The sequence below is a fragment of the Pleurodeles waltl genome, unplaced genomic scaffold, assembly GCF_031143425.1.
Source record: "Pleurodeles waltl isolate 20211129_DDA unplaced genomic scaffold, aPleWal1.hap1.20221129 scaffold_39, whole genome shotgun sequence".
Classification (NCBI taxonomy): domain Eukaryota; kingdom Metazoa; phylum Chordata; class Amphibia; order Caudata; family Salamandridae; genus Pleurodeles; species Pleurodeles waltl.
In genome coordinates this window covers 4,986,223-4,994,407 of record NW_027150097.1, presented here as the reverse complement: position 1 = coordinate 4,994,407, position 8,185 = coordinate 4,986,223, and the positions used below count along the sequence as shown (strand labels likewise).

At 44.8% G+C, this 8,185-nt stretch overlaps 1 non-coding gene across 1 annotated transcript; it reads left to right on the top strand.

Moving 5' to 3' along the window:
- The first annotated feature begins 3,943 nt into the window (after positions 1-3,943).
- On the top strand, positions 3,944-4,015 carry TRNAE-UUC (transfer RNA glutamic acid (anticodon UUC)). Its single transcript has one exon. It is a non-coding gene; the product is annotated as a tRNA-Glu (tRNA).
- The last annotated feature ends 4,170 nt before the right edge of the window (positions 4,016-8,185 follow it).

Here is an 8,185-nt window from a genome sequence, read left to right as displayed (position 1 = left end):
ACACACACATATTTTCAGTCTAACTTGTTTACATTTTACATCAATAAATATGGTGATATTTGTACTTGAAATGTTTAATTTGCCTACCTTTGGCGCATATTCCTAGTACTTTATATTTCAACTTTTCTCCATTCGGGTGTATACAATTGGTATAATGTCAGAAAGGGAGAAGACGACCGAGAATGCCTAAGAATGTGCGCTTACATGCTTTTAAGAACATATGTCTGGTGTTGTGACAAAACAGCAGTGACCACTTCAGCTCAGCACTTGCTTCTTCCTCTGCTGTCCCATAATACTGTGGAAATACTAGTATCTGCGCCTCTGACAAGGCTGCTGACATCCAATTGATGATTCGTAGGCTTGTGGGCTGTGAGTGCTTTGGCTCTGCTGCCCCCTGGCGGTCACTCTGTGAAGATGCAGGTACCTGGGAACAACCCAGACTACTTCTGAGCTGCTTCTTCTCTGTGTGAACCAATCCAGTGTCAGGACTGGAGTCGGTGCTGTTAGTAGATAGAGAAGGAGTATAACTCGAGCCCCAGGAGGGCAGCCTGGAGCCTGTGACAGGTGCAGGGGAGTGTCGTCAAGGAAGCAGCTGGAAGATAACTGGAGAGGGGTCTGTGGGGCCATCAGTCTGGTGAGGAAACCCAGGAGTCAAGGGGTGTCCTGGGGGAGGGGCGTGGCTTTGTCTGGCTCAAGGGGAGGGGTTAGTAATAGTCAATGCAGGGACTGCTGCTGTCCTCCGTGTCCTTGGCTCTGTGTATGTGTAGAAGTTCTAAGGTTGTAAATAATGAGACCTGACAGGTTGTGGCAGAAATGATGACTTCTGGTCATTCCTTCTCTTTTTTCAGAAGTGAGGTGTCTGTTACCCCAATTGATTGTGTACTACTGAGAAGAACAATATAACTCTCAGTGTACGGAATGCAGTGTGACCTTGGGAGACACCTCACATACACTGAGCTGTATGAAGAGGTCACAGTTCCCATATGGTCTAGCGGTTAGGATTCCTGGTTTTCACCCAGGCGGCCCGGGTGGGACTCCCGGTATGGGAAATCCATTTTTTTTTTCACTACTCAGACATTTTAATCTTTCTCAGTTTTTTTCTATAAACCTAAATGCACCTAAAGTCTTAATAAATGTCACTTGCTTTGTCTTCTGCTTCCATCTAATGCCGTCAGAGGTTTACACCGACCCCCAAATCTACTGCCCTCTCTCCCCAGCCCTTGACCTGTACATTAATACTATGAAGGGTTATTCCTTGTTTTTCTTTTATTGCACAACAAAAAGTACAGATTATATAATGAGACCGGGGCACAGAGAAGAAGGCAGCAATTGACTGTGGTCCCACCATGGGAAATTCGCATTTTATTACCTGCCCCGTCCATACTGTGGGTTCATCATTTGTTTTATGACATGATTCCCCTGCTGTGTTGTTTCTAGTATAAGACTTGAGCACTTTATGTGTTTTATATCATCTGTGATATTGCAGCTGCTGTTTGCAGTGTCCACATTTTGCAACCAGTGTGCTTTGTACCCTCACTGCTGCTCTCTCAGAGAGGGTAGGCTGAACACTACAGGTAGTATCAGACACCAGAGATGCCTCCTGTACCTGGAATAAAACTCTGCTTCTTTGTAAGAAATACAGGGGTGAAGATCTGCTGCATTCACAGTGACCCACTGAGTCTTCTACAAAGGTTCCCAGCCGTGCAAAGACTCTTGGTGGTTAGTTAAGGGGCCATGCTAAATGGAGATTTCCAAGCATCAGACGAGACGTTTTCTTTGTTTCTGCATCAGCAAAAGTATATTTCTGTTTTTATGTTATTACTTGTGAAATACACATTTTAGTTGTGCTGTTGGACTTGTCATGTTTGATTTACAGTGTGAACGAATTCAAGTGATAGACAGTAGGTGGCGACTGACACTGCTTCAGGACTCCTAGGGTTGAGGATCGTGGACGTTGGTTCCATCGTGTAATGATTAGCACTCTGGACTCTGAATCCAGCAATCTGAGTTCCAATATCGGTAGGACCTGGAATGTTTGTAATAATACTTTTGTTTTAATTTATTGCAGGTCTTGAGCAGGAAACCATTTGTATCTCTCACATAACCCGTCTCTTCCTGTTTTCATTCCCCTCGTGGTTTCTGCGGCTTGGGGGCATCTATACATTATTCTATAGGCGTTGCTGGGGGCACGTGATGCTACACACAGGCGTTGTCTACGTTCTGTGTCTGTGTGGACACCTCTCTACTCTGGCTACACAACAGTAAGATGCACAGTGTGGACCGGACTCCACGCGGCCTTCACACCGGATAACTTACAAGGAGAGAGAAACTTACGGAAATGTACGGTGTGAAAGAACGACTTTACCAAAGTGTTAATGTATGAAATTGCCCTTTGCTTTTTTTTTGTGAGTTGCAAATGGTAACCTTTGACTAAAGCAAGTACCCAAAAATAAACAGTTTTCAGCTGGACTCATATAACTTGCATTTGCAGTGGAAGATCTGCCTGGAGCAGTATATGAGTGTGAAAAGGTCTCTAGTTTTGTCTTGAAATACCAGAGACTTCGGCGCTCTCCTCCTTTCTCCTTCGACATCACATCCTGATGCTGAACAGTATTAGCACATAAATGAATAAAAAACTGGCTGACGTGTACATGCACATGTGTGCATATGTACCACGGTGCTATAGTCTGATGACATATATGTGCCAGTCTGTGGGGTCAAAGGGCAGTCAGAAGTTACTGGCCACAGTTGTATCAATGAGGACTGTGTACTTCCTGTGCCCTGGGGCATTCGTACTCTGGTCCCTCAAACTAGGGTGGAAGCCCCCCTTTAGCACATGACTCTCAGAATAACAAGTCAGAGCAGACATTAGTGTAACTGGGTACTCACACTTGTGAAAGGCGCAAGTGCAAGTAGTGAACTGCAACCTGACCTCACAGCATACACTTTAGACATCCTTTGTAAACACACACACATATTTTCAGTCTAACTTGTTTACATTTTACATCAATAAATATGGTAATATTTGTACTTGAAATGTTTAATTTGCCTACCTTTGGCGCATATTCCTAGTACCTTATATTTTAACTTTTCTCCATTCGGGTGTATACAATTGGTATAATGTCAGAATGGGAGAAGACGACCGAGAATGCCTAAGAATGTGCGCTTACATGCTTTTAAGAACATATGTCTGGTGTTGTGACAAAACAGCAGTGACCACTTCAGCTCAGCACTTGCTTCTTCCTCTGCTGTCCCGAAATACTGTGGAATTACTAGTATCTGCGCCTCTGACAAGGCTGCTGACATCCAATTGATGATTCGCAGGCTAGTGGGCTGTGAGTGCTTTGGCTGTGCTGCCCCCTGGCGGTCACTCTGTGAAGATGCAGGTACCTGGGAACAACCCAGACTACTTCTGAGCTGCTTCTTCTCTGTGTGAACCAATCCAGTGTCAGGACTGGAGTCGGTGCTGTTAGTAGATAGAGAAGGAGTATAACTCGAGCCCCAGGAGGGCAGCCTGGAGCCTGTGACAGGTGCAGGGGAGTGTCGTCAAGGAAGCAGCTGGAAGATAACTGGAGAGGGGTCTGTGGGGCCATCAGTCTGGTGAGGAAACCCAGGAGTCAAGGGGTGTCCTGGGGGAGGGGCGTGGCTTTTTCTGGCTCAAGGGGAGGGGTTAGTAATAGTCAATGCAGGGACTGCTGCTGTCCTCCGTGTCCTGGGCTCTGTGTATGTGTAGAAGTTCTAAGGTTGTAAATAATGAGACCTGACATGTTGTGGCAGAAATGATGACTTCTGGTCATTCCTTCTCTTTTGTCAGAAGTGAGGTGTCTGTTACCCCAATTGATTGTGTACTACTGAGAAGAACAATATAACTCTCAGTGTACGGAATGCTGTGTGACCTTGGGAGACACCTCACATACACTGAGCTGTATGAAGAGGTCACAGTTCCCATATGGTCTAGCGGTTAGGATTCCTGGTTTTCACCCAGGCGCCCTGGGTTCGACTCCCGGTATGGGAAATCCATTTTTTTTTCCTCTACTCAGACATTTTAATCTTTCTCAGTTTTTTTCTATAAACCTAAATGCATCTAAAGTCTTAATAAATGTCACTTGCTTTGTCTTCTGCTTCCATCTAATGCCGTCAGAGGTTTACACCGACCCCCAAATCTACTGCCCTCTCTCCCCAGCCCTTGACCTGTACATTAATACTATGAAGGGTTATTCCTTGTTTTTCTTTTATTGCACAACAAAAAGTACAGATTATATAATGAGACCGGGGCACAGAGAAGAAGGCAGCAATTGACTGTGGTCCCACCATGGGAAATTCGCATTTTATTACCTGCCCCGTACATGCTGTGGGTTCATCATTTGTTTTATGACATGATTCCCCTGCTTGTTGTTTCTAGTATAAGAATTGAGCACTTTATGTGTTTTATATCATCTGTGATATTGCAGCTGCTGTTTGCAGTGTCCACATTTTGCAACCAGTGTGCTTTGTACCCTCACTGCTGCTCTCTCAGAGAGGGTAGGCTGAACACTACAGGTAGTATCAGACACCAGAGATGCCTCCTGTACCTGGAATAAAACTCTGCTTCTTTGTAAGAAATACAGGGGTGAAGATCTGCTGCATTCACAGTGACCCACTGAGTCTTTTACAAAGGTTCCCAGCCGTGCAAAGACTCTTGGTGGTTAGTTAAGGGGCCATGCTAAATGGAGATTTCGAAGCATCAGACGAGACGTTTTCTTTGTTTCTACATCAGCAAAAGTATATTTCTGTTTTTATGTTATTACTTGTGAAATACACATTTTAGTTGTGCTGTTGGACTTGTCATGTTTGATTTACAGTGTGAACGAATTCAAGCGATAGACAGTAGGTGGCGACTGACACTGCTTCAGGACTCCTAGGGTTGAGGATCGTGGACGTTGGTTCCATCGTGTAATGATTAGCACTCTGGACTCTGAATCCAGCAATCTGAGTTCCAATATCGGTAGGACCTGGAATGTTTGTAATAATACTTTTGTTTTAATTTATTGCAGGTCTTGAGCAGGAAACCATTTGTATCTCTGACATAACCCGTCTCTTCCTGTTTTCATTCCCCTCGCGGTTTCTGCGGCTTGGGGGCATCTATACATTATTCTATAGGCGTTGCTGGGGGCACGTGATGCTACACACAGGTGTTGTCTACGTCCTGTGTCTGTGTGGACACCTCTCTACTCTGGCTACACAACAGTAAGATGCACAGTGTGGACCTGACTCCACGCGGCCTTCACACCGGATAGCTTAGAAGGAGAGAGAAACTTACGGAAATGTACGGTGTGAAAGAACGACTTTACCAAAGTGTTAATGTATGAAATTGCCCTTTGCTTTTTTTGTGTGAGTTGCAAATGCTAACCTTTGACTAAAGCAAGTACCCAAAAATAAACAGTTTTCAGCTGGACACATATAACTTGCATTTGCAGTGGAAGATCTGCCTGGAGCAGTATATGAGTGTGAAAAGGTCTCTAGTTTTGTTTTGAAATACCAGAGACTTCGGCGCTCTCCACCTTTCTCCTTCGACATCACATCCTGATGCTGAACAGTATTAGCACATAAATGAATAAAAAACTGGCTGACGTGTACATGCACATGTGTGCATATGTACCACAGTGCTATAGTCTGATGACATATATGTGCCAGTCTGTGGGGTCAAAGGGCAGTCAGAAGTTACTGGGCCACAGTTGTATCAATGAGGACTGTGCACTTCCTGTGCCCTGGGGCATTCGTACTCTGGTCCCTCAAACTAGGGTGGAAGCCCCCCTTTAGCACATGACTCTCAGAATAACAAGTCAGAGCAGACATTAGTGTAACTGGGTACTCACACTTGTGAAAGGCGCAAGTGCAAGTAGTGAACTGCAACCTGACCTCACAGCATACACTTTAGACATCCTTTGTAAACACACACACATATTTTCAGTCTAACTTGTTTACATTTTACATTAATAAATATGGTAATATTTGTACTTGAAATGTTTAATTTGCCTACCTTTGGCGCATATTCCTAGTACCTTATATTTTAACTTTTCTCCATTCGGGTGTATACAATTGGTATAATGTCAGAAAGGGAGAAGACGACCGAGAATGCCTAAGAATGTGCGCTTACATGCTTTTAAGAACATATGTCTGGTGTTGTGACAAAACAGCAGTGACCACTTCAGCTCAGCACTTGCTTCTTCCTCTGCTGTCCCAAAATACTGTGGAATTACTAGTATCTGCGCCTCTGACAAGGCTGCTGACATCCAATTGATGATTCGTAGGCTTGTGGGCTGTGAGTGCTTTGGCTGTGCTGCCCCCTGGCGGTCACTCTGTGAAGATGCAGGTACCTGGGAACAACCCAGACTACTTCTGAGCTGCTTCTTCTCTGTGTGAACCAATCCAGTGTCAGGACTGGAGTCGGTGCTGTTAGTAGATAGAGAAGGAGTATAACTCGAGCCCCAGGAGGGCAGCCTGGAGCCTGTGACAGGTGCAGGGGAGTGTCGTCAAGGAAGCAGCTGGAAGATAACTGGAGAGGGGTCTGTGGGGCCATCAGTCTGGTGAGGAAACCCAGGAGTGAAGGGGTGTCCTGGGGGAGGGGTGTGGCTTTGTCTGGCTCAAGGGGAGGGGTTAGTAATAGTCAATGCAGGGACTGCTGCTGTCCTCCGTGTCCTGGGCTCTGTGTATGTGTAGAAGTTCTAAGGTTGTATATAATGAGACCTGACAGGTTGTGGCAGAAATTATGACTTCTGGTCATTCCTTCTCTTTTGTCAGAAGTGAGGTGTCTGTTACCCCAATTGATTGTGTACTACTGAGAAGAACAATATAACTCTCAGTGTACGGAATGCAGTGTGACCTTGGGAGACACCTCACATACACTGAGCTGTATAAAGAGGTCACAGTTCCCATATGGTCTAGCCGTTAGGATTCCTGGTTTTCACCCAGGCGGCCCGGGTTGGACTCCCGGTATGGGAAATCCATTTGTTTTTTCACTACTCAGACATTTTAATCTTTCTCAGTTTTTTTCTATAAACCTAAATGCACCTAAAGTCTTAATAAATGTCACTTGCTTTGTCTTCTGCTTCCATCTAATGCCGTCAGAGGTTTACACCGACCCCCAAATCTACTGCCCTCTCTCCCCAGCCCTTGACCTGTACATTAATACTATGAAGGGTTATTCCTTGTTTTTCTTTTATTGCACAACAAAAAGTACAGATTATATAATGAGACCGGGGCACAGAGAAGAAGGCAGCAATTGACTGTGGTCCCACCATGGGAAATTTGCATTTCATTACCTGCCCCGTACATACTGTGGGTTCATCATTTGTTTTATGACATGATTCCCCTGCTGTGTTGTTTCTAGTATAAGACTTGAGCACTTTATGTGTTTTATATCATCTGTGATATTGCAGCTGCTGTTTGCAGTGTCCACATTTTGCAACCAGTGTGCTTTGTACCCTCAGTGCTGCTCTCTCAGAGAGGGTAGGCTGAACACTACAGGTAGTATCAGACACCAGAGATGCCTCCTGTACCTGGAATAAAACTCTGCTTCTTTGTAAGAAATACAGGGGTGAAGATCTGCTGCATTCACAGTGACCCACTGAGTCTTTTACAAAGGTTCCCAGCCGTGCAAAGACTCTTGGTGGTTAGTTAAGGGGCCATGCTAAATGGAGATTTCGAAGCATCAGACAAGACGTTTTCTTTGTTTCTGCATCAGCAAAAGTATATTTCTGTTTTTATGTTATTACTTGTGAAATACACATTTTAGTTGTGCTGTTGGACTTGTCATGTTTGATTTACAGTGTGAACGAATTCAAGCGATAGACAGTAGGTGGCGACTGACACTGCTTCAGGACTCCTAGGGTTGAGGATCGTGGACGTTGGTTCCATCGTGTAATGATTAGCACTCTGGACTCTGAATCCAGCAATCTGAGTTCCAATATCGGTAGGACCTGGAATGTTTGTAATAATACTTTTGTTTTAATTTATTGCAGGTCTTGAGCAGGAAACCATTTGTATCTCTGACATAACCCGTCTCTTCCTGTTTTCATTCCCCTCGTGGTTTCTGCGGCTTGGGGGCATCTATACATTATTCTATAGGCGTTGCTGGGGGCACGTGATGCTACACACAGGTGTTGTCTACGTCCTGTGTCTGTGTGGACACCCCTCTACTCTGGCT